Genomic DNA, 24,381 nt, shown 5'->3' with positions numbered 1-24,381 from the left:
TTTTCTTCACAGCATATATCTTGGATTTTATTGTGTATATATATATATATATATAAGGCATATATATACGTTCGAGGTTCGGCGCTTTTCAAATATATTCATCAGAAATTATTTCCTGGCTTATGTTCGGGGTTATATATCGCCCGATCCGACGGAAGAAATATGGCCCCAAAATGGCAGAATAATCATAATTTGAAGGTTTTTTTATGTAAAACTCAATAATAATGCAGTTTATATCGTTTTCAATGCACCCAGAGCATTAAAGTAAGGTTTTCTTATGATTATGATTTTACGATGTTACATTTACATATTTTCGGTTATATATATATATATATATATATATATATATATATATATATATATATATATATATATATATATATATATATATATATATACATATATATATATATATATATATATATATATATATATATATATATATATATATATATATATATATATATATATTGTATAATTTTTATTTTTGGAAGCAATTTTTAGCCATGGAGTGATTTTGTCTTGCCCATGGTACATTGTCAACCAGTATTTGAGTTGCTAAGCAAATCCCAAAAAAGATGTTTGCAAGTACTGTTTCTCTCTCTCTCTCTCTCTCTCTCTCTCTCTCTCTCTCTCTCTCTCTCTCTCTCTCTCTCTCTCTCTCTCTCTCTCTCTCTCTCTCTCTCTCTCTCTCTCTCTCTCTCTCTCTCTCTCTCTCTCTCTCTGACTGAAGTACTGAATACTGTATGGAACTCTAAAGGGGCACCAGATGCTTCCAATTGTCTCAGGATCTACAGTTTCCTAATACTCATTCTGTTGATTTACCAATCCTTTAGCATTGCAGCAGGTTTTGGATTGTTAGAAACTTTCTTAACATAATAATTTAATTATCCCATTGAAATCAGTAGTTGGTTTGATTTCTTTTTGAATAGTGTTGGCTGCTTTCAAAGTGATAGTTTTACACAGTTTGGTAATTTTATTAAAGCTTGAGGAAAATACATGTGAAATGGCTTTTTGAAGATGATGAAATTTTGTCAGTGACCATATTGAGAGTAGTTTAGTAAATAAATGTTTGAATTTTTTCAAATTTGATGGTTTATTTAGGTTAATTGTTATGATGGGAAAGTTATTTAGATTTAGACTTAGGAGAACTAGAAGTTTTTATTGAAAACTGGTGTGTTGAAAAATTGGAACAGTTTATTCAAAACTGATTAGAAATTTATTAACTTGGTCATTCTTAGTCTGGGTTTATATAATTATTTTTGGTGTGTCCACATTTGGATAGAAAACAGTACATTATATTATTTTGGTATTGTTATATTTTGTATTACATATAATAAGCTCTTTGACTTTTAATGGTCATTATTTTTAATCATATCTTCAGTTACAGTTTTGAAATTTTTTAAAATTTTGTAGTAGCAACAGATTTGTGATATTTTTATTATAAAAAGAAATATGTTTTTCATGTAAACCACTTAATTATAAGAGGCTTTAATTTGTGTAGAACTTATTCCAGTTACACCAATCTTTTATCCTGAAAAGAATTTACCCACTATAATTGGCTGGACCTTTCCCAGGTCTCTGCATCGACACTTTTTTTTTTTTTTTTTTATCCAATACAGGGTATGAATGAAATTGGGATGGGAGGAGGGAGAGTGTTCTGCATGGTATGAAAAAATATGTATTTTTATGGTAAAGATTCTTCTTGTGTATTACAACCCATTAATCATAATTTCCCTGAATTACTGTTAAGATTGGGGGATGAGAGAGAGGTTCCCTGAAGAAGACCTGTTATCCAGAAGGCAGATGCCTTCCATAGTGAGATGCCTGTCAGTGGTTCAGCCTGAAGCAGGGCATTCAAGGTTTGTAACTCAAAAGGCCAAGGCAGTAAAGGCAATTGTTTAAGCTCCACAAAGAAAGGGAATCCATCAGCCTGAGAAATCATCATAATGGTAATACTCACAGTCTTGAAGGTGAGAGAGAAAGGGAAAAGCTTGAGAAGAATGGGAGTGTGAAATAGCTGTTCCATCCCATCCCATGGGTTGTTACTTTTTAAGAGGTAAAGTAGAAAGGGATTGGCACCTCCATATTCTCTCCCCTAATGTGGTTGCCACTACCATAGTTTGCTTGACCACGGAGGTGGAGATTGCTTGGGCCCATGTGGGCTTTATTTTGCAGCTGAGCCAAAGCATTCTTTGGTACCTGCAGATAACCCCAAGATGTGATCTTCATTGAGGCAGAAGTATATGGAGTTCCTAAAGATTGAGGACTTACTCATTCCCATGTCAGCTCAGAAGTAGATGGGTGTGCTCTTCTCATCCTCTTTAGGTAGAGGGAGATTCATGATTTGCTTTTGTCAAAGAAGGGGGTCATTTTATTATGCTGGAGATATGTCAGTATCGCATTAGGAGAGTTGTGACTTGCAGGCTTGACTGCTGGGCCTTTGCCGCAAAAGTTACGGGCGAGGGGAAAGGTTGATTGAGGGCTAGTTCTATAATGATTCATGATGTTTGAGAATTTATACATCTCACTCAATCTTTCTGAGAAAGCCAGTGCCAATAAGAATATCGTATTCATCATCAGATTTTGGATCGAGACCTGAAGGATGAGTTCATGAGCAGGTTTGGCTAAATTAAGCGTCAGCGTCTGTACTTAACAGTTATTCTAAGAACTGACTGGCTGAAATGGCAGATCCAGTCTATTTCTTTGTTTGTGGCCAGGCTCAGGATGACTCTAGAGGGCTTACTTGTATCTTTTAATAACAGACAAGGACACCTTCTTTTTGACTTTCAGGAAGAAGAAAATGCCTGTTAATGAGGGGGTACAGGCACCAAGTTAAGAAGCACTATGCTATCGTCAGTGAGATGTGAAATTTTCCCAGTTCCCCCGTGAAAGGTTTGTTTTGATCTGCAGGGTGCAATGGTAGCAGCTGCTGTTGCCACTGCTGAAAATCCTCTCTCAGGTTATGCTGGATAATCTCTCACACATGGAACTGTAGTGGATCACTTGTAGAATCCATAGTATTTAATATTTTCTTCAACCTTGGGAAGTCCTGAATTAGATCCAAAAGATCTGGAAACCATTCCAGCTGAAATTTAGTGAGGTGGCAAAGATCATTGCAGCTCTCTGGGATGTTATGGTTCAGATCATCTTCCTCTGTCCAAAGGCTTCTTGCATGGAGGTCCATTGCATGAGATTTTGTATCTCTCTTCACCAGAGGACATCTGCCTTCACCTCCTCAGTGACTGGTACTACTACATCGTGCAGCATTGATATTACCTTCCAGGGTCCTGTCAGTTGCGGTTGGAGAGAAAGAATGCTGATTCTGGTGGGGGCCCAGCTTTTCTAGATTTGTTGCCTCTTTGGAATTGGTCAGATCTGTCTTCTCTAGACTGACCTGGAGTCTCAGGTGGTGGCAAAGGTCAAGCAAGATTCCCAGGTTCTTCGTACCAACAGACATGGTGAGAAGCTGGGATGAACAAGGCATTCAAGTAACAATGAAGGTGAATACCCATCCTGTGACCTAGGATGCCGCTGGTGTCAACACCATGAAAACCTGGGATCATGTGGTAGCCCAGGGCATAGGACCTTGAACTGGTAACCCTTGTGTGACCAGACAAACTGTAGATACTTTTTGGAGGCTGAGTGGATTGGGATGCAGAAGCATGTTTCTTGGAAATCCAAAAATCCTCAGAAATTGCCTTATCAGCTGAGTGCTTTCACTGAATCACTGCCTTCATTTTGTAGGGAGTGAACTACAAGAACTTGGGAAGCACCAAGCACAGTACAGTATATACTAGTTTTGACATTGGAGAACTTTTTGTATGGCTTCCTTCTTCAGCATGAAATGGACCCCCTTTGTCCAAGACTATGAATCTCTGGAAAGATGAGATCCTCTTGTTTAAAAGTTGTCTTTCTCCTGTTGAAGTTTCCTTAGAGGGCTGAGTTGGTGACTAGATACTGAAGATTGTACATTACTAGTCCAGGACCTTTCCAAATGAGGATTTGTCTTGTAGATTCTCCAGTTGTTCACTGTCTTGATCTACCTTCAGCATTACTTGTTCTTTCAAGGAATTTAACTTATTCTTATTTGCAGCCTTCATCTTGTAAAATCATTTCAGCCTATGCTCCTGACTTGCTGAAGCATGGCAGTGAAGCAATGCTAAACCTTGGTGTGGGCAGCAGGTTGCTCGAAGGCCAGTCCTTCTGTCCAGGAGGGTAGTTTAGGGTTGCACCCATTAATTGGCAGATAATTGTTAATCAACCTTATAGGCCATTTTGCCAGTTACTCAGTATCAGCTTTAATAATCAGCTGTGCTTTGCTTATTTTTTTGGTGGGTATGAATGCTGGAGTGAGAAAACCATGATTAACAGTGAAATTCAGAAAACATGTTGGATTCAATATGTAAAAATACATAAAGTATATCAAGGGCAAAAATCCCAATGCTCAAATGTGTTGATCTATGCAACTGGAAATTACTTGAGGATTGCCCCAGGGCCAAAACTCCTCTTAGGTAAAAGGATGTCAAAGTTGAAATTGAAAAGACATCCCTTCACCCTACTAAGGCTGAGAAATGTGTTTCAGTGATCTGTGAAAGGAATTAATTTAGATATTATCAATATTCCAATCACATTTATTTAAAGGGATACAAAATTTTGTCACCGGTAATAATTAATGTAATCTTGACCTACATCATCAGTAAATAAAATTTAGAAATAAAATTTGAGCACTCTGAAATAATAAAGCAAACATCAGAATTTCTCCATTTTCAGGGTATAGCTGATTTCTTGCAGGCTGTTATATGTTGCCTTCTCCTCTGAACACTCACTCACATAAGAGGAATCCTGGGCTTAAAAAATAAAATTTTTGTAATGAAATTTAAGAACTTCAAGATTATATTGCAAAAACATCAGAGACATTTGTTCCATGTTCATTTAGGAAGGCTATTCAGATTCTTGGTAACTTCCAAAACAGGAAATTATGACACCATAATTACTACTACTTTACATGTTTGTGTTTTGGTTGCACAATGATTAAACAAGATAAAAAAACCTGGTGTGAATGTACAGAATGTTGACATGGTCTTCACGAGAAAGTTTTACTGTTGAATGACAGTTAAAAGTAGAAACTACAGTCAAATCAGCTTAATTGTGTCATCGTATGCTGTCCAATAGTAACTCTATAGTTGTGATTTTGATTAATTATTTACAATATAAAATGCATTTTCTTATAAAAATTGCAAAATTCCAGTGCAATAATCAGTGGCCAACTTAATTGGCATCGGCCAATTAATCGGTTATTGGCCTGTTTGCTTATTGATCCATCTCTAGGTGAGATGGTGAAACCTAGCTTGCTGACCTCTTATTCCGTGTGTTGTGAGCAGTATCCTTGCTGAAGGGGGTGGGGGCCGGGCACTACGTGTGCTGACCTGACATCTGTCCATTGATACATGTTCTTGACAAAGAGGCAAGGAGGTCACAGCAATGGTGATCTGTCGCAGGTGAAAAGTCCAAGGCCATATGGGAGCATAGAGTCAGATCTTTTCTGAGAAATAATTAGTGTGAGAAAAACCTGGCACACTGACAGTGCTAATGTAAAGACAATCAGGGAGACCTGCGCCAAGATGTGAATGGAAATTATTCTAGATGAAAACGGAGTGTGTGTGGTCAGATGGAGCAGGTGCATTCTTTTCAGGATAATAGGTTTGAGAAGTTGGGATAAATTGTACACAGAATAAGGCATTTTATGATTCATGAGCTGTAAGGAACAATTATGTCACTATTTTAGAAAGTAGCACATATTCCATGTGTGAGTGTTGTATATTTTGACATGCTTGCTTGAATGCTATATATTTTTTTATATTGAAGAAATAAATTGTTCATACAGTATAGGTGTTTTACTCATTTAGTTTGTTGTAATTTAACAAGTAACTAATTTTTTTTATTTTATATTTGAAAGCACACTGACTTAATTTTATTTAGGTTTTTTATATTGAGGAAGAAGTTAATTTGTTCACATGGTTTGGCTGTTTTACTTATCTAGTTTTACCACTTAATGAGCAACTGATTTTTTTGTACATTTATAATAAATGCACAGTAACTTCATTTTATTGGATTGATTGCTTTTTCACATAAATATTTTTCAAAATATATCACCAGTGCTTAAATTTTAGGTAATTATGCAAGAGAGTAATTGTATTTATTAGATTTTGTTTGCTTTGATATGAATAAAGATTTGAAATATCTTCCCCAGTTTGTTGTGTTTGAATTGCGTGGCAAGGAATGAAATTGGTTAACCTACCAATAATAGTTTTCCTGTTGACAGTTTACATGTAAAATGTGTCACATGGGGCATGGTGCTGTTTCATTAAATGTCAATTTCTCTGTATTCTGTGAAAAGAGAGTCTTGAATTAGTTGTGTAGGTAGCTGAGAACCATCCATATATATATATTCTTAGCTGAATTTTGCTGTCTTTTGATCCCAGCAAATGCAGCTGACCCTGATGAATGTTTATTTTGAAAATTCTGTTTGTTAATAACCACTTTAATCAGAGTATTCAGATTACTCAGTAATGAACATGGTTTTTTCCGGAATCATTTGACTGTTTTTAAGGCCTTATTTTTCTCTAGGTTTGGCCAGACCTACGGGAGTTGAATCGTTCATTGCAGTGGTCTGCTTAAACAATTAGTCTTTGTGATGATTCACACCTTATATTTGTTTGTGAGTTAGGGTTTAAGAGAACTTGTTTTTGGTTATCTTTTCTAGCCTTGTATTGCCATGAGAAGTTTGAAGACTTATTTCGAACCCTGAATGCAGGACTGCATTTGAAAGTTACGGTTTAACCCTCATAAAGCAAAGGCTTTTCAGTACTTTCCTTGTAACACTGGCTAAAAGTACTGCCCATGTAACACTGGGATGACCAATTTGCACTGCAAGAACTTATGATAAACTTTTGCTGGAAGATAATTGTTTCAGGTGTGGTGAACATGCCATGTAGTCAGTGGTATCTTATTAGCAGGTGTTTTATTCTGTTGTTGCCCAAATTCCATACATCAATTCATATACCTCTTAACACCCTCTTTCTTGTACTTCAGACACCTTTTATAGGTTATAAGAAAATATGCATGGTCATTTTACAAGTATTGAAATATATATATATACACATATATACACATACATGCATACATATACAGTACACACTGTATTTACATACATACATCCATCATTATATATATACATATATATATATATATATATATATATATATATATATATATATATATATATATATATATATATATATATATATATATATATATATATATATATATATATATATATACATATATATATATACATATAAATAAATTTGCTTTTTTGCACAAATTTATGTAAAAATATATGGATGAATAAAGTGAGACAGTGAAATAAGTCTTGTCAGGGGCCTTAATTTTTGTAGTTTTTTAGGTAGAGAGCATTTGCCATAGACATGAAAGGACTGCGGCTCATACCCTTGCTGTAATATGTGTGGACTTGAAGTCTCAAAGAATACTATAAATACTATTAGTTTTATGTTATATAAATATCTCCAGTATGCTGTTAGGTTATTATTGTTTTAGTCCTTGTTTCTTTATTGGTCTATGGTCATCATCTCAATTGGGTTTGAACATCAGCAAGCAAAAGAGTAACTGATTTTATGTAAATGTTTGTTTAAGTCCTTCATGTTTTGCGAGGCTGTAGCTGTAATTGTAGGTTCATGCTGTATTACTTTTCATATATTTTTGTATGCTTGCAGGGCTGAACAACTATGGGCATTATCAATTTTTGTACTATTCACTGTTGATGTAAGTGTACACTAACTTACTCCAAGGTAATTTCAGACTTTTTTGTATATACAGTACTTTCATAGTGTAGAATATGAACTCAAAAGTACAGTATTAACTTTGATAGATTATGTGAACTGGACCTTGAATGTCTTCAGATATCTTATTCTTTATTTTTTCAATTTGTTCAGGTTTTTGTTAAATATTATACTTTTGTTCTTTGGTATCCATGGGACTTCTTTCAGTTGTTTATACAGTATGAGTAATTTTTGGAGATTTACTCCAGAGTTATTGAGATTTGTGATATGAAAATAGATCTGTCAAAAGTTTACCATATTAATGATTCTGACTAGTTTTGTAAAATTTGCAGCATTCATCATGACACTTTTGTTGTTGGTTTTTGTATATAATTGACTTTTCTCAAGGCATCTCAGAATACTGCTGTTTCTTCATTGCAGTACTGCAGGTGCTTTTAAGTAGTGCTCCCCCATTACTGTTTTCTTATTAGTGGAATAAGATTTTCCACAGTGAAATTTCTGGTTAATATTGGGTGGTGAGTGGAAATTGTATTACCAAGTTTTTTCTTATGTTAAAGTGATTGGTGTGAATTTTGGTGGATTTTTTAGTTCTCTCTCTCTCTCTCTCTCTCTCTCTCTCTCTCTCTCTCTCTCTCTCTCTCTCTCTCTCTCTCTCTCTCTCTCTCTCTCTCTCTCTCTTTTGTTCAGCTACGTATGTTGTCTAATGGCAGGCTTAATATGTGTAACAACGATTTAATGTATCACATTGTATGGTAAGATTTGCTTTTGGTCCTAACTTCAGGATATTTATTTCTAAGATGTTTTGGAATGATAGTCATACATTGGAAGGTGTTGATAGGCACAGGAGGAAATTTGGTTGTTGCTGATTGTTCATTCCATGAAAGACTTGAAGATTGTATAGGTTGTTGTGATAAGAATCTATGATGTTTTGTGTTGCTGTTCATGTGTGTGTGTGTGTGTGATGTTTGTTACAAGTTTAATCAGCTCATTCTTGGCAATTTAACAATTAATGAAATAAAAAATTGAGAACTATAGGATGATTTATGTTACTGGTTCTCCTCTTTTCTATTAAAGGTTAAATCATCCTTTATGAAAGTTGCAGTTGAAATTTCTTTTCACAACTTTTTATTTGAATTGTCTTTATTGGTTCACAGCTTTTTATTTGAATTGTCTTTATTGGCTTGTTCTTCTGAACTGTTACAAAGGGCTTTAGTCCTAAGGATATGTATTTTATCATGTGAAATTAACAGAAAATCTTTGCAATTTCACTTTTGTATCAGAAGTTTTATGGTGTATTCATTAGTCGTTGTGTGTGTGTGTGTGTTTCACAAATCCTGTATCCAGATTGCTTTCTTATATCTGAAAACCTGAAAATTTCTTCATCAGTTCCATCTTTACCAAATTGATTTGTTTAACTTTTATTTAATTCATTACCTGTATTTAATTTCAATTCCTTGATGTACTTTTATCATTACTAAATTTCCCATAGTATTTGAAATCTTGAATAATTTGTCTAGAGTATGTCCCCAAGTATAGGTTCATATAATCAGTAGATTTGTTTTGAAAGACTTTTTTTCTTAGCTGAGTAGCCTAATACATAAAAAATACAGTAATTAGTTTTGTATTTACATTGGCTATGCACTTTGAGATTTTATATAAAAATAAAATATCCACTTGGCCTATTTTTCATTGCAAATGTCAAAGAAACTCCAAGAGGATCTGAAGTTTGTTTATTCTAACGGGAATGTAAACCATCATTATTTATGTAAGAGTTTCCTCAGCAAAAGCTTCAGTTAGTTATTGAAACTTAGTAACGAGTTAACTGGTGGTAGGTTGGTTAGTGACTCTCACTGACTCCCCTTCACTTAGCACTTTATCTACAGTCACCATTGAGCGAGGATGTCTTGTGCTCCTACCGACTGCCAAGTTGAAGCTTGTTTTTCTTTTTCTGTATGTAGGTGATTTTTCTCATGAAATGGGTGTCCCTAAGCAGTATGAACAGCAGAGTTGTGATTGTGTCACTTCAGTCGGTTCCTGGTTTGCCATGAGCCCCAAATATGTAAGTGTACAAAAACACTCATACTTGCTCTCCAGTGACCTCTGCTTGTTTGGCTTATGGTGATCCTAGGAAGTTTTGCAGGAGGGATTACTGTGGTTTAGAACCTGTTCTGTTCATGGGTTATCTTTGATTGATATTACAGTGACACCAACTTACGGTGGATTCGATCTGACGGTGCTTTTTCAGCACCACTAACGGCATTTTACAGCGCCGTAACTTGATGTTGCATCAGGTTACGGTGCCTTGATGCCACTAATGGTAAGAATAGGCATCATGTTAATGGTGCTTATGGTGCTGTAACTTGGTGCAACATCAAGTTACGGCGCTGTAAGCGCTGATAACGGCGAAATGGAGATTTGTGGCAGAAATCAACTTACAGCGTGGTGCTGAAACGGATCCCTCACCATAAGTTGAGGACATACAGTCTATACCAGGGGAACTAATTATCCATTCTGTTCACGTAAGTGATTACAGGGGCAGGCTGGCTTGTTGTCTCTTCTCTTGGGAGATGATCTTTCTTGTGCTTTCAGGGGTCAGGTGTGACCAGAGCGTCCTGCTCCATAAGAACCTGGCAGGTAGAGTTACGATGAGGATGACACTTGAGAGATCAAGTGTATTCTTGAGCTCAGTGGTTTGGAGGAGGCAATCCTGGTGCCCCTTCTGAACAGTAGCGTGTTGATTGAGCCCACCCTTGGGTGGGTGTACCTCTGAAACAAGACAGTTATTGAGATTTTTGTTGTCAAAGGTAGCTTGTGGATTTTTTGCTAGGTGAATGGTCTTATTTCTGGGTCTTGAGGTCCTTGGTGCCTGCAGATTGAGTGAGCACCTTCCCAAGCCATTGGCACACCGGGGGAAATTGACATGCTAGAGAATGCCAAGACTACTTCCCTGCATTTGGACTTTTCAGTATGTGGACTTACAAATGACTTTTGGAGAGACTCCTTCAGGTAGGTACAGCCTTTTTAGCGGTGGATTCAAGGGTCATGGCCTTTTTCCAGTATTGTCATGGTTTGACCTCTGGTTTAACATGCTTGCCAACATTTTTGTCACTGTGTCTCGTATTAGGACTAGAAGGCGAATTTCAGGGGGTTGCTTGTGTTGGAAGGCAAGGTTGCTGACTTTCCTGTTGTTACAGAGTGCCATCATTTTGACTAATTTTGTCCTAAGAAGCCATGATATGGTGTCTCTCTTCTGCTTGAGACAAGTTTCAATTCGGGGTAGTATTTCATTCTGGAATATTCTGGTTCTGTTAACTTCTCTACTTTTTCTGAAAGCTGTGGTAGTGGCAGTGGCAGAGAAGAGACGCAAAAACAGCCACTCTGTCATCCACCATTTAGTCTCCTTCAGACCCTCTTGGGTGAAAATGGCAACTGCAGCCAGGTCATAGGGGCAGTAATGCCATCTGTGTATTGGGTTGGGAGGGCTTTCCCTTCCTAGAAACCAAGGAAAGGAACCTGTGCTTCATCCTCTAGAAAGAGAAGGAGTCTTTCTATCACTTTTTTCATCGCCAAGTTAAGGAGGGCGGTGAGGGGAAGATGGAAGAAGGGAGTAGGATGCCGTGCATAGAAAGAAGCCTTTCTTGTCATTGGGCAGTATGGCAGAGGTGGGAAGTAGCCCTGGGTATTCAGTCTTTTTGGACAACTACAGAATACCTCAAGGATCGATGCTTGTTCCCATCTCATGTTCTGATACTGTTTCTGTTGTACCCCTTAGAATAACCAAAAGCTTTAGCCCTGTTGGCAGTAGCAAAGGGAATGTTGAGACGAATGCACTAGAAGTCGTAGACGACCAGTCCCCAGGATTTTACCATTGCTTTTTCCTTATGGAAACGTTGACTAGGAGCTGGTGACAGGTCATTCATTTCTTCCTGTTAAGTGAGTTTGTTCTTCAGTCTCAATTCAAGAGGGAAAGAGGACTGTCCCTGTTAGAATTCATCAGACAGGGTGACTTTAAGCTTTCTACGAATCTGAAGGATGTGTACTTTCAAGTGCCTGCCCATCACTCCAGAAAGTACCGCTGCATTGTCTGCAATGGGAGTGTTTACCAGTTCAAAGCTCTGTGCCTTGGATTGGCAACAGCTTCTCAGGTGGTCATGCAGTGTTCACCTTGGCGTCAGCTTGGACTCATATGAGGTGTGCACATTTGCTGCATTAACTGGACGATTGGGTCCTTTCGCCTCTGTCAGTTGGCAAGTCATATGCTTGAGTTGCCGGTTTGCAATGCCGTTGAGCTGTTAGCCAGGTATATATGTTCTAGGCAGGAGGAATGTTGTGGCAGACCAACTCAGCCACCAAGGCCAAGTAGTAGGGACACATGGTGGAAAGGCTGTTTGAGCTTCAGGGAGCATCAGTGATCAACCTGTTCGCCACGCAGTGTAAAAGAAAGTTCTCACTGTTCTGCTCTCCTGTGCTGGATCTCTGGATGACTCTGGAAGACACTTTCCAACACCCCTGGGACCTTCTGGATGTTTACACATTTCCTCCATTCAGTCTGATCTGCTGACTGATCAACCAGCTGTTGGTTGCACCAGCGATTAGAATGAGCTTGATAGCTCACACTGTAGCTCAGAGTGATTCTGATAGCTCCTCATTAGTCACATGCTGATTAATTTCCCAATTTGCTGTCTCTTGGTTGAGGTGCCCACTCTCCTTAATCAGGTATACATAAGATAAACCTTCCCTAGATTTTATTCACCAGCTCATATGAGAGAGAGAGAGAGGGGCTTTCTCAAAGGACTTTGCAGGTGCCAGAGTACCTCCAAAGACCCTTGTCGTAGAGATCTGGTCAGAGCTTTTGTTCAGTGTATTGTGGACTTTCTGGTCTTTCTTTTATCAAGACAAGCTCCTCTCGGTCTTCGCTCTAAAAGCTGTCATTCTGCCTTAAGTAGATCTGTGGACTGCAGGGCATCAATCGCTCTGGTTTGGTAGAGGTATCCATGCTCATGAGGAATTGTGAGCAGTCTTGTCCTCTTAGGGAACTCTGGCTTCTGGAATGGGGCATGACTTGTCCTCCACAGTTGAAACTCAGGTTCTGTGTGTTCCCTGGGGGAGGCCTCAGATCGAGATATCACACTCAACATTCCTGCTAGCATTAGCCTTGATGAATTGTATGGGTGAGTTACATGGTCATTCTTATCTTGTCCAGCATTTGAAGGATTGGAATCTCCTGTTCTCATGTATTCCTGAATTTGTGGCAAAAACCCAGAACTCGTCATTTCCTGATGAGAGATATGAAAGCTTTTCTGTTTCCAGTCTCTGGACTTTGTTGGGGGTGATTGCATTATGCCCAGTGTGAGCCATGAGGTCCTACCTAAGAAGGACCTGACCTCTTAGACCAGTGTTGGTGCACTTTGTTAGCACCAGTAAGCAATTTGTCCAGGAGCACTTTTTCTTTTTGACATCATGCTGTAGCTGGTTAGCTGATGCCCATAAAGTAGGCAAAAGCTAACCAAGTGTTGGGGGCGAGTGACTGTCCCTTGCATAATGGAGCAACTTCTCATTAGCATAGGTGTGAGAGAAGGTGTGGGAGATGTCAGACCACCTTTACTTAAGGGAAATTGCCCATAAGAACCTGGATACTTTTTCCTTGGCACTTTCTGTTTTTCCTCCTCATACAAGCAATAGGTCAGACCAAGTAGATGCTAGATCAGGCACAGATGCAGGTAAGCTACACAGTTCAGCACTCAGTCTTAGAGCATCAGCTTATAAGATCCAACTCTCTCCATTTTTCCTGTTAAGATGAGGCTGGTAGAGGTTTATTCTGAACCCATCTTTTTTTATTTGCCTGTTTTAGCTTCCTTCTGACTTGTGTCATCCCTCATAGGGGTTACACTTGGTTCTCCAAGGTTTTCCTACTTTAGTGAGATTACAGACACTTGGGCTCAGGGCCCTATCATTCTGGTATCCTTATCCCAGACCAAATAGGAAGTTACAGGAGTCCATATACCCTGCTCATGAATGTGATAGAGAATGTAACATCTCTGGGTGGAGATTCAACTTGGCAGTCGTTGAGAGATGACCTCCCACCCAAGGAGTGAGTTTCCTAATAAGAGGCGATGTTTTGTATTCCCTTAGAAACAAATATAAAATCTTTAGGAGTAATTTGTAGTTTTTCCTAGGTACAGTATACAACCCAGAGCCTTTTATCATAATCCCACCACATCCACACCCTACTTAGTCCCTGATTCAGAAGGAAAAAGTCCTTGGTGATGGCAGTTGAGTGGGTGTCCCCCCGCAGTCACCCACTTATCACAAGTTAACTACTATGTTACCAAGTTTCAATGACTGATTCCAGCTTGTGATGAAGGGTATTCATACTTAAAGGATAATCCTACATAGAAAAATTTTTTCCATGATTTATTCAAGGTTTATGGTCATACGGGGACATACGTGACTGTACCCCCCTATTTCATTAAATTTTTATATGCTATTTGGTCTTTATTCCAAATCATATGCTATTTTAATGTCTGAGATTTTTTTGAAGTACAGTACAATTTGTCACATTACTAATTCTTCCAGTCGAGACATTGAAGTGGTGAAAATTGCTCGTTCCTAGTTTTGTTGCTCTTGGTGATTGTATTTTAATGTTTTAGAATAGAATACATGTTTTTATAAGGAAATGATTTATTCAGAAATAAAAGAAGTAAGTTCACCATGACTTTGATTATACTGTATAGTGTTTTCTATTTTGCTTAATGTGTTAACAGAATTCTGTAGTTCTTTCCCATTTATGTTTGCAGTAGCATTCCAGTGATTCCAGGCAGTTAGCAAGAAAACTTAGCTGTTTTTATAATGCAGACTTAGTCACATGTTTTAAAGAAAATTTTAAGTTTTTTTTTTTTTTGTCATAGAAAAGGGTTATTTTTCTGTTGTGAAACAATGAAACTTTGCTGCTTTTTCCTATAAATGCAATTTATTCCAAAGGGTCTTTCATAGTATGTACTGTTCAGTTTCTTTAGTAAGATTAATGTAATGATGTCTATCTATATGCTTCAGGGTACTTGGGAAACTACAGTATATTACTATTATAGTGTTCCTGTTTTAACAAAGTTGTAGGAATCATGTGACTTCAGTGTGGGATAAAGTAACTGTATTTTTCATAGGAATAACTTGATGTATGAGGAGACTCTTAAAACCTTGGAAATTTCTTTCCCTGATCAAATCTAAATATCTTAAAAAATATTTCGGCTTAATAAGCATTAGCCAAATTTCTGCTCTGATAAACAGGAAAAGGTCATATTCCAAAGGTAAATGAGAGAGCTGTGGTGTGATATTGTCGACAACCAAATGATTTTTGGACCCGAGAGCTATCAGCATGATGCTCATGATGATATCTCAAGGGAAGGGCTATCTTTTGAACTGGCACATGAATTCCAGGGGGTGGAATGGTTCTGGAGAAAGGGCTTTTGGCAGTGTGAGTTTTGCCAACGAAGATGATTATTGGTGGGGTGACATAATTCTCATAATGCGCCTGTCCTATTGAGTGAGTTTGGGTTACTCTTGAGTCATTCCAGTAATGCTGGTGCCATCTTTTTGTAAGGTAGGGAAGTGGACACTGGAGAATATGTACTAAAACCTTATAAGAAAAAACTCGTGCACATGAATTACAAGATGGTAGATCCAGCTGTGACCAACATTGACTCAATCTCTAGAAACTTAAATTGATCAGTATTTTTAGTTGTCAAATTTGACAAAAATATAATTCTATTAAAACAGAAAATGATTTGCTTAAGAGTTTGCTAGTAGCTTTTGCTTGGCTACAACTGAAATATGGAATAGTTTCGTAGTGCAGTAGTGGACTCATCCTGTCTCCAAATATTTAAGCGAGAAGTAAATATATTCTTGCTCTCTGCTGACATCACCTGCGTTTCAGATGTGTCGGTTTCATTTTCTATACCCTCATATTTGTTTCTTGTTTTATTTGTCATCTTTTTCCTATAACTTATCCTCTGCAGGATGATTTCCCTTTGGAGCCCTCTTGGGTATGTGGACTCCGTCCATAAGGGTTTTCAGCCGAAGATTTAAAGAAAGATGCCCTTCAATAGAAATGTCATTTAGGTAATGAAAAATAGGCAAATCATCAATAGTATGGTATCTGTAATGCATTTAATTCTCCACAAGATGATACCCAAAAGTGGAATGCCTACCTGGATGTGTATAATATCCCAAGTAAGGAAAATGAGGGACGTCAGTAAAAGTGAAAATAAAATTAGTTGGACAAAACTGTTCCTTAAAAATAAAAACATATGGAATAAAAAAAAAGACTATGGTCACATATTCCTAAACCTAATCAATGCAAAACCTGCTCAAAATAAAAATTAAGAGTGTCACAACAATTGAAAATGCATTGTTTACTGTGGATCAGGTGATCACACAAAAAAATTTGTAAATTGCGGTCAAAATCGTCTTGAATGGTCAAAGTAATGTTCATGTTACATGAAAGTCCAAATTATGTAGTTCATATGCACACTTCCTAATTTTCATCCGATGATAATATGCAAACACCTAAATTTTCATTTGACGTGGGATTAGGGATTTACTGCAGTATTGCTTACTGAAACTTAAGCCAATTTTCTTTACACTAATGCATCTGTTTTCACAGCAGGACTGTCTGCAACATGATCAACATTTAAGATTATTTAAAACATGCCACCATAGAAATTTACAGTGTTCGGTGACTTGAATCGCTTTAGATCCCCTTCAAAATTGAAAAATTCTAGTGTTCAGCAAATTAAGGTTTCATTTTACAGATTATATAAAGCTGTTGTAAATGATGAAATATATTGGGTCTCTGCTCATTTAGAAATGTAAGAAATGATGATGTGATAGAGCAAACAAGTCTGCAATTACTGTGACTAAATCATTGATTTGTTCCAGTCAATGATTTATTAATACACTATCTCTAAAACCCATCATCTTTTGTAATTGACCACATTCAAGTACAGTAATATCCTGATTTTGAATTGGTCACACTTCTCTGACCAGTAGGTATTTAATGGCTGACCCACGTGATTGGATCCATGAAATTATTATTATTATTATTATTATTATTATTATTATTATTATTATTATTATTATTATTATTATTCAGAAGATGAACCCAGTTCTTGTGGATAAAAGCGTTAGGAGCCATTAACTTGAAATTCAAGCTTCCAAAGAATATGGTGCTCATTAGGAAGTAAGAGAAGGTAAAGGGAAATACAGTACAGTGCTTACAATCCAACAGATCGTAAGTGATTGTCCCATTATCAGCCTGCAGTATATCAAGTATCAGAAACAAGCTTTTAAAAGAAAACGGGCAGACTCTTTTTCATTTTATCCGCCTATTCAGTTTTTTTAAGAATTTGCAGTATGTTGAAATTGTACATATATACTGTATATATATAAATAATGTATATTGTGTATATATATAATGCTGTATATATACACATACAGTGTATATATATATATATATATATATATATATATATATATATATATATATATATATATATATATATATATATATATATATATATATAAATTTCTGACTCACGTCGGGATGAACCCAGGTCTCTCAGGTGGAAAGCAAGGCGTTACCCACTGGGCCATACAAGTCTAAAGAAGTCGGAACCTGAGAGCAACTGCACCAAAGGAATTACCTGGGCAAGCTAACTGCTTGCATACCAAGTTTTCCCCAACTTCCCGACTCAGCAATGACCCAATGGACAACATTTCATTCGAATTATCCCTTCTGAGTGAATAAGATAGAAATCATCAACACACAATCACGTGTGGAACAGAAATAAATTTCTGACTCACGTCGGGATCGAACCCAGGTCTCTCAGGTGGAAAGCAAGGCGTTACCCACTGGGCCATACAAGTCTAAAAAAAGTCGGAACCTGAGAGCAGAAGGAATTACCTGGGCAAGCTAACTGCTTGCATACCAGCTGATTTTCCCCAACTTCCCGACTCAGCAATGACCCAATGGACAACATTTCATTCGAATTATCCTTCTGAGTGAATAAGATAGAAATCATCAACACACAATCACGTGTGGAACAGAAATAAATTTCTGACTCACGTCGGGATCGAACCCAGGTCTCTCAGGTGGAAAGCAAGGGAATTTACTGGGCCATACAAGTCTAGTTGGAACCTGAGAGCAACTGCACCCAAAGGAATTACCTGGGCAAGCTAACTGCTTGCATACCAGCTGAGTCGGAAGTTGGGAAAACTTCGCTGGTATGCAAGCAGTTAGCTTGCCCAAATAGTTCTTGGTGCAGTTGCTCTCAGGTTCCGACTTCTTTTAGACTGGGCCATGCTTCAGCTGGTATGCAAGCAGTTAGCTTGCCCAGGTAATTCCTTGGGTGCAGTTGCTCTCAGGTTCCGACTTCTTTTAGACTTGTATGGCCCAGTGGGGCAACGCCTTGCTTTCCACCTGAGAGACCTGGGTTGATCCGTGAGTCAGAAATTTATTTCTGTTCCACACGTGATTGTGTGTTGATGATTTCTATCTTATTCACTCAGAAGGGATAATTCGAATGAAATGTTGTCCATTGGGTCATTGCTGAGTCGGGAAGTTGGGAAAATCGCTGGTATGCAAGCAGTTAGCTTGCCCAGGTAATTGCAGGGTGCAGTTGCTCTCAGGTTCCGACTTCTTTAGACTTGTATGGCCCAGTGGGTATTGCTTTCCACCTGAGAGACCTGGGTTGATCCCGGCGTGAGTCAGAAATTTATTTCTGTTCCACACGTGATTGTGTGTTGATGATTTCTATCTTATTCACTCAGAAGGGATAATTCGAATGAAATGTTGTCCATTAGGTCATTGCTGAGTCGGGAAGTTGGGAAAACTCGCTGGTATGCAAGCAGTTAGCTTGCCCAGGTAATTCCTTGGGTGCAGTTGCTCTCAGGTTCCGACTTCTTTTAGACTTGTATGGCCCAGTGGGTAACGCCCTTGCTTTCCACCTGAGAGACCTGGGTTCGATCCCGACGTGAGTCAGAAATTTATTTCTGTTCCACACGTGATTGTGTGTTGATGATTTCTATCTTATTCACTCCAGAAGGGATAATTCGAATGAAATGTTGTCCATTGGGTCATTGCTGAGTCGGGAAGTTGGGGAAAACTCGGCTGGTATGCAAGCAGTTAGCTTGCCCAGGTAATTCCTTGGGTGCAGTTGCTCTCAGGTTCCGACTTCTTTTAGACTTGTATGGCCCAGTGGGTAACGCCCTTGCTTTCCACCTGAGAGACCTGGGTTCGATCCCGACGTGAGTCAGAAATTTATTTCTGTTCCACACGTGATTGTGTGTTGATGATTTTATATATATATATATATATATATATATATATATATATATATATATATATATATATATATATATATATATATACACACACACACATACATACATATATATATGCAGAGGAATAAAAAAACTTTCGCGTGATATCAGATTTGCAGGTTCGCCACAAGGAGAAGAAAATTAGAAACTAAGTACAGAGTACTTTCGTGTAATTGCTAAACATTTTCAAGGTACAATGAACAAAGTAAGAAAATTTTAGTACATAAGAAAACTTTACATACGAAAAAGAAGAAAATCACCCCCAAGCAAAACAGTAATTAGAATAAGTAAAAGCAAAACAATCTTACAAGACCATTCTTACTACAAACAAGCTAAGTCGCCAAGACCTCAAAACCTAACAACAAGATTGGAAGTTAAAAACAAACAACCAAGCTGATCCTTCTAATTACAGTAAAAGCATAACGATCACACTTTAAAGCGAAAATTACATAAGCGTTAAAAAAAGGTGACATACAGACGACTTTCACAGTCAAAAAGCAATAGTGAAACGACATACAGACGACTTTCACAGTCAAAAAGCAATAGTGAAACACATGACTAAGGTCTGACAGTTATTCACGAAACATTTGCACACAATTGCTTAACTGTTTCTTCAATAATAAACCATCTAACCTAACAAGACCAGAACTAATGTTCATTATGCCCCCATGATAAAATTTTTGTAAGATCAGACTAGGATGTTACGTTGTATATAATCATTACAAGTAATTATCGATCTGCACTTCTGCCAGCCAATATGATGATCAAAATTCACTTTATGTAAAAATATAGCATTGGAAGACTGAAAAGCTCATACATATACTGATGCTGCTTTACTCGTACATTTAGAGCTCTGCCAGTTTGACCAATATATTTCACTGAGCAGTCCCTTTTGTGTTTTTGGGAGAGTTCCTAATCAGCATGTTTCTCACTATTATTGTCACCGAAAACCACATGTACATTGAAAGTTCTGAGCAACTTAGGCCCTACTTTAAATTTCTCACTATATGGTAAAACTAATGAGTTGTCTGTCTTAAAAGGTGTTTTTTCTTTTAACGAGAAAAAGGTTTTCCTAGCCTTCTTGAAAACTTTTTCGATAACAATTTGGGTATTTTAAATCAAAAGCAATGTTATATATCTTGTCAATCTTAGTTCTAAAAACCCTCGACTACATGTTCGTAGAGCGCGGAGAGACATTGATGAAAAAATGTGGAGGCTTTCATCTGATCACCATGGGTAGAATATCAATGAATATATGAGCAGACGTTTGTGGGTTTTCTATACACTGAAATTTAAATTTCCAGCTAATCCTATGAATGTTAACATCCAGAAATGGCAAAACCCCATCTTTCTCTTCAAAAGTAAATTTAATTTGAAGGCACTGACCCATTAAGTTGATAAAGAAACGCTTCCACATCCTCGGATACATGTACTGGCCACACGCGCAATGTCATCAACATAACGGTAACATACAACTCCATTCGGAAGTATAGGAGGTAGCAATCTCTTTTCTTAATACACCATATACAGATTACTTAGGGCAGGTGAAAGGGGATTCCCCATAGCCATTCCAAACTTTTGAATATAAAATTTCTCTTGAAATACAAATTCACTGGCGGTAATACGTAGTTTGATCAATTCAGTTGTTATTTCGAAGGGAAAGGTAAATCAAAGTTATCTAGTTCTTCACTTAAAAAGGATAAAAGATCATGCACAGGAACCCTGGTGAAATCAAAATTCACATCTAAGCATTCTAGTTTTTCCACGAGATCGACGTCGTTCTCAACTGTTGTTTGAGATATGTTTCCCACAAGGTGTTAAAACACGGACTAACCATATAGGTAACTTATATGACGCAGATCCTGCAGAACTTATTATGGGTCTTGCAGGGGGGTAATTTTCTTTGTGAGTTTTAATAAGGCCATACAAGGTTGGCAAAGAAGCTCCCTGGGTTGTTAATTGCTTAAGTAATTCCTCCCTTCCTCTTCGTATCCCTTTCAACTTCTTATTGAATTCACCTACCCTCCCGATTCCCCACTTATTCTCTCCTCACCCGGAGCGGACAAACGGGTTTGAGGAGACGGGTGGATGTGTCATGTCTCCCCTACCCTCCCGATCCTCTACCTACCCCGCCCCCACCTGGTGCTGTCAAACAAGAAAGATCCACTCGGATTTTATTATTATAGATAGTTCAGTAATTATTGAATGTGGTGTGTTGTACTGATTATAAACAAACCCTTTGGGCCAGCCACATTGAAGTGAAGTTAGTCAGCTCAGTGGTCTGGTAAAGCTATTTGGCAGTAATAAATAATAATGATAAAAACACTGGTAATGTATTTATTATTGCTAGTCCAATGTATTTAATATTCCATAAAGCTGTTGACTTTCTTTCTAGGAAATTGCTCATGACTGAAAGACATCTGTTTTTGGAAGAATAAGTCAAAAGTTTCATGGAACTTTAAGGAAAACAGGAAATTTAACTACCCTTGGAAAGAGAGTGTAAATTAACTTCCAGTGCTAGATAACTGCTGCCATCGAGAAATGAAGGTGGTTTTGTTGTAAGGAAGCGAAAGAATACGGATTTTTTTTTTTTTGTCAGCTGGTCAATTTCAATGATGTAAAATCACTATTGGGAATATTAGTGCTAGAGAACATCCTAATTATTGAAAAATAATTAGGATGTTCAGATTTCGTGACTTGAATGGGCCTGCACCCAGATTTGATTGTAAATAAGCGCAGAAAAGTGGAGCAGGGCAAAGTTGAAAAGCTAGATAGTTGGAAAGACACGAGAGGGATTGAATGGGAAAGAACAAAGCAGAACATTAGAGGCTGAAGAACGCCTTTGAAGAACCATGTGTAATGCGGTGCAAATCATGCCGTGTGCTTTATTACTCTTGGGGCTGTTGGGAACAATGGCAACATTGCAGTTATTTGTTAAGGAAACAGGTAGTTGTTATTTGCAATGTCTGGAGGAAAGTGCATGGATAACTTTCTAGATGTAAAAAAATCTTCTTTCCGGAAGTTTTCTTGGAGGTTAAGGTTGCTGGGCGAAGAATTTGATAAGTATAAGTAAGCAAATGTCTTTAGTTTTATTAAGGTTATAAGTGAAGTTGATAGATGCACGGACAGTAGCTCTGTGTGTAGTCCTACACTAACAGCAGGTACTGGAAACTGAAGAAAACTCCATTTCGGATAATGCAAAAAAAAAAAAAAAAAAAAATTCTATTACCTTAAATATGGATAAATTTAGTGCAGTACATACAGTAAACTTAACAAATTTGTAAAGCATTACGGAAAAGATGTTCAAGAAGCAAAATGTCTTTGGTATTGCCAGTGGTGACATACTGAAAAGTATGGCCGAGATCCAAAGGAAAATCAATAGTTGTCCAACCCTGAGGCATCTCTTATAATAAATACTGTATAGTTTGTGAATCTTGAAATGACTATTTAATTGGAACTCTCAAACAGTTCTTACCACCAACAATACAGGTTAAGATTTTATAGAATTATAATTGATAAGGAATTATTTTTAGCTGGTTCAAATTAGCCACTTTTTAAGAAGATTATGGCTTTCTATCTTCCAAATTTTACCCTCAGAAAAGATGGGAGGATTAAATGGTCAAACGCTTATCATCTAGAAAACCATATTTTCTGCAATTTTACAAACTACTGGTTGAAAAATTATTTCCTGAAAAACTGCATAATGTGCTAATTACTGTATACTGTATTCAAACTATTTAAAGACCAAATAATATGAGCAGTTTATCCCCATTTCTTCTAACACTGGGCCTGTTGCTTAGCTTGCAATGATAGTGGATCTGGACACATTGCCACTGAATATGAACCTAAAAATTGAACAGTAGTATTTATGCCGTGAGGTATAGTTTTTATTATTTTGTTATTTACAGTGAATACCTTTCCACAGATAATATATCAACTCTTAAAAATAAAATAAAGGATGTTCTTAGATTCCCCCTTATGTATATGAAGAGCGTCACTTTGGGATGATGATATGATAGTCTCCATTTGCTTGAGTTTACCTGGCTGGTACTCGAGGCGAGCTCCTGTCTACGTAGATGTTTCCCTTATCCTGCATACGTCAACCCCAGGCTTGTATCACTGTGTCCTGAAGCTTTAGGAAGGCGCTTGCATACACACGAGACCACTTGCGGAGTTGCTAGAATTTTTCAACAAGATCAGCTGACTGCAGAATGTTATGGTGTTCTAAGTCTCTCTCTCTCTCTCTCTCTCTCTCTCTCTCTCTCTCTCTCTCTCTCTCTCTCTCTCTCTCTCTCTCTCTCTCTTGATATATCCTTATCTAATCAATTTGTGACCGGAATTCACCGTAACGTCTTTCCTAGAATGATAAGGTATGAGGCATTCGTTGTTATCAGTGCCTATACTTTTTTCTTCAGTACACTGTCCACTCATTGATTTCAGAAAACCATTATCTGAGCACCAGAAAACTTTTAGACAAAGTAACCTCACATTATTGAGCAGCAAAGTCGTTTAAGTCAAGAGATGTTCCTTGATGAGTGAAGTGTGTGACTTTCAAGAATAATTACTTCCTCAAACGAACAAGGGTGTGTTCTATTTTCGCCTTTCGGTTAGTGGTATAGGCCTCATTCCTAATTCCGTGAAGCAACTAACTGACAGCCTCTCTTCCAACTTGAAATCGTTGGCCAAGGTTACGTAACCTTACTGGACTATTGACGGTAATATCAACTTTTTGTAGGATTGCGTAGGCAAGTGTAGAGAGAGAGCGTCCGTTGGCCATCCACGTCCTTACAAAATTTGCTCAAGGGACGAACCAGCTTAAGTAAATCGCGTTCAGTTTTAGAAACTTCTTGTTTAGTCGCTTGCTTTTGTAGGATAAGATGACAATTCGTTATTAGTTAATGTAGGCATGTCTATTATTTTAGAACTTACGTCCGTGTAACATGAAGCAGGGTATAATTTGTTTATCATACATTTCATAATCAATCAATCAATCATACAAGCTTTTTAGCTGCCAGTTTTCATATGGAAAGGCGTCACTGAAGCTTTGCAGTGCGTGGTGTGGAATCATTTGACGGTTTCTTACCCTCTCAGAATCTCCAGTGGTATCGCACTTAATTCCATAATGAGCATTGTGCTCGTGTAG

General features: G+C 37.5%; 1 protein-coding gene across 12 annotated transcripts in view; it reads left to right on the top strand.

Annotated features, from left to right (window-relative positions):
* LOC136835356 (lysine-specific demethylase 8-like) overlaps positions 1-24,381 on the top strand; it is a 252,028-nt gene that overhangs the window by 70,062 nt on the left and 157,585 nt on the right. The gene's annotated exons all lie outside the window — the stretch shown is intronic.

Source organism: Macrobrachium rosenbergii, chromosome 55, assembly GCF_040412425.1.
Source record: "Macrobrachium rosenbergii isolate ZJJX-2024 chromosome 55, ASM4041242v1, whole genome shotgun sequence".
Lineage (NCBI taxonomy): Eukaryota > Metazoa > Arthropoda > Malacostraca > Decapoda > Palaemonidae > Macrobrachium > Macrobrachium rosenbergii.
Note: the sequence above shows the minus strand (reverse complement) of the source record. Positions and strands in the feature narration are given on the sequence as shown.